The sequence below is a fragment of the Styela clava genome, chromosome 2 (genome assembly GCF_964204865.1).
Source record: "Styela clava chromosome 2, kaStyClav1.hap1.2, whole genome shotgun sequence".
Lineage (NCBI taxonomy): Eukaryota > Metazoa > Chordata > Ascidiacea > Stolidobranchia > Styelidae > Styela > Styela clava.
In genome coordinates, this window is record NC_135251.1 from 28,475,598 (window position 1) to 28,478,097 (window position 2,500).

At 55.3% G+C, this 2,500-nt stretch overlaps 1 non-coding gene across 1 annotated transcript in view; it reads left to right on the forward strand.

The window, feature by feature from the left end:
* Positions 1-1,772: 1,772 nt before the first annotated feature.
* Positions 1,773-2,500, forward strand: part of LOC144420321 (small subunit ribosomal RNA) — a 1,834-nt gene continuing 1,106 nt past the window's right edge. The window contains exon 1 of the ribosomal RNA XR_013474674.1: positions 1,773-2,500. This exon is cut by the window's right edge and continues 1,106 nt beyond it. This is a non-coding gene — a ribosomal RNA (small subunit ribosomal RNA).

Consider the following 2,500-nt stretch of genomic DNA (forward strand, 5'->3'; position numbering starts at 1 on the left):
GCGAGAGAGTGCTGCGTCGCCGGCATCGGCGTCGAAAGAAGCCGAGCCAAAAAAAGTTAAAGTACAAACGTGCAAGCATACTAACCTAACCCTAGGTAAGGCATGTCAGAGCGAAAGACAGTAAACTCGAATGAGCCATGAAAGAGCGGTGCGGGGCCGGTCGGAGCGCACCCTTTTCTCGGTGGCTGGCGGGCGAGAGAGTGCTGCGTCGCCGGCATCGGCGTCGAAAGAAGCCGAGCCAAAAAAAGTTAAAGTACAAACGTGCAAGCATACTAACCTAACCCTAGGTAAGGCATGTCAGAGCGAAAGACAGTAAACTCGAATGAGCCATGAAAGAGCGGTGCGGGGCCGGTCGGAGCGCACCCTTTTCTCGGTGGCTGACGGGCGAGAGAGTGCTGCGTCGCCGGCATCGGCGTCGAAAGAAGCCGAGCCGAAAAAAGTTAAAGTACAAACGTGCAAGCATACTAACCTAACCCTAGGTAAGGCATGTCAGAGCGAAAGACAGTAAACTCGAATGAGCCATGAAAGAGCGGTGCGGGGCCGGTCGGAGCGCACCCTTTTCTCGGTGGCTGGCGGGCGAGAGAGTGCTGCGTCGCCGGCATCGGCGTCGAAAGAAGCCGAGCCGAAAAAAGTTAAAGTACAAACGTGCAAGCATACTAACCTAACCCTAGGTAAGGCATGTCAGAGCGAAAGACAGTAATTTCGAATGAGCCAAGAAAGAGCGGTGCGGGGCCGGTCGTAGCGCACCCTTTTCTCGGTGGCTGGCGGGCGAGAGAGTGCTGCGTCGCCGGCATCGGCGTCGAAAGAAGCCGAGCCAAAAAAAGTTAAAGTACAAACGTGCAAGCATACTAACCTAACCCTAGGTAAGGCATGTCAGAGCGAAAGACAGTAAACTCGAATGAGCCATGAAAGAGCGGTGCGGGGCCGGTCGGAGCGCACCCTTTTCTCGGTGGCTGGCGGGCGAGAGAGTGCTGCGTCGCCGGCATCGGCGTCGAAAGAAGCCGAGCCAAAAAAAGTTAAAGTACAAACGTGCAAGCATACTAACCTAACCCTAGGTAAGGCATGTCAGAGCGAAAGACAGTAAACTCGAATGAGCCCTGAAAGAGCGGTGCGGGGCCGGTCGGAGCGCACCCTTTTCTCGGTGGCTGGCGGGCGAGAGAGTGCTGCGTCGCCGGCATCGGCGTCGAAAGAAGCCGAGCCGAAAAAAGTTAAAGTACAAACGTGCAAGCATACTAACCTAACCCTAGGTAAGGCATGTCAGAGCGAAAGACAGTAAACTCGAATGAGCCATGAAAGAGCGGTGCGGGGCCGGTCGGAGCGCACCCTTTTCTCGGTGGCTGGCGGGCGAGAGAGTGCTGCGTCGCCGGCATCGGCGTCGAAAGAAGCCGAGCCGAAAAAAGTTAAAGTACAAACGCGATGCTAATGAGCGAGCCGTTGTCTCGACTAATATGTAGGGGGCGTTCGATCGAGCGTCTGGCTTGAGCGCTTGTCGGCCTAGCAGAACGGTCGCATTGTTATGCCCGGGTTTTAGGCACCGCTGCAGGCGGCCGGCAGAGCTCTTGTTTGTGCGAAACTGAATGGATCGAGCCCGAGAGAGGGCGAGCAAAGAAAAAACGCAAATCGCTCCGCCTGGCACTGCCGGCGAGAGCGTGGACGTCGCGGCCAGCGACTGTCGAAGCTGAGTACGGCCGCAGGCGATCGCCTCGGTCTTAAACGAATGCGACGAGCACGCGCCGGGCGGCCCAGCAAGGGCCGAGCGCAGCTGTCGCAGCTATCTGGTTGATCCTGCCAGTAGTGATATGCTTGTCTCAAAGATTAAGCCATGCAGGTGCAAGTACGAGTTCTCGTAAAGCGAAACTGCGAATGGCTCATTAAATCAGTCTTGGTTTATTTGGTCTCGTAAGCGAAGTGGATAACTGTGGTAATTCTAGAGCTAATACATGCATTAAGCGCCGACTTCGGGAGGCGCGCTTTTATCAGATCAAAACCGACCGGGTTCGTCCTGTGACGTTTGATGACTCTGGATAACCACGCGGATCGTACGGTCTCTGCACCGACGACGTATCATTCAAGTGTCTGCCCTATCAACTGTCGAAGGTACGCTACGTGCCTACCTTTGTGATAACGGGTAACGGGGAATCAGGGTTCGATTCCGGAGAGGGAGCCTGAGAAACGGCTACCACATCCAAGGAAGGCAGCAGGCGCGCAAATTACCCATTCCCGACACGGGGAGGTAGTGACGAAAAATAACAATACAGGACTCTAACGAGGCCCTGTAATTGGAATGAGTACATCCTAAAACTCTTAACGAGTATCCATTGGAGGGCAAGTCTGGTGCCAGCAGCCGCGGTAATTCCAGCTCCAACAGTGTATGCTAAAGTTGTTGCGGTTGAAAAGCTCGTAGTTGGATTTTGGGCGAGCGCCGCCGGTCCGTCGCAAGGCGTGTCACTGGTTGCGTTCGCCTCACCTTCGGTTCTCCGTCGGTGCTCTTGACTGAGTG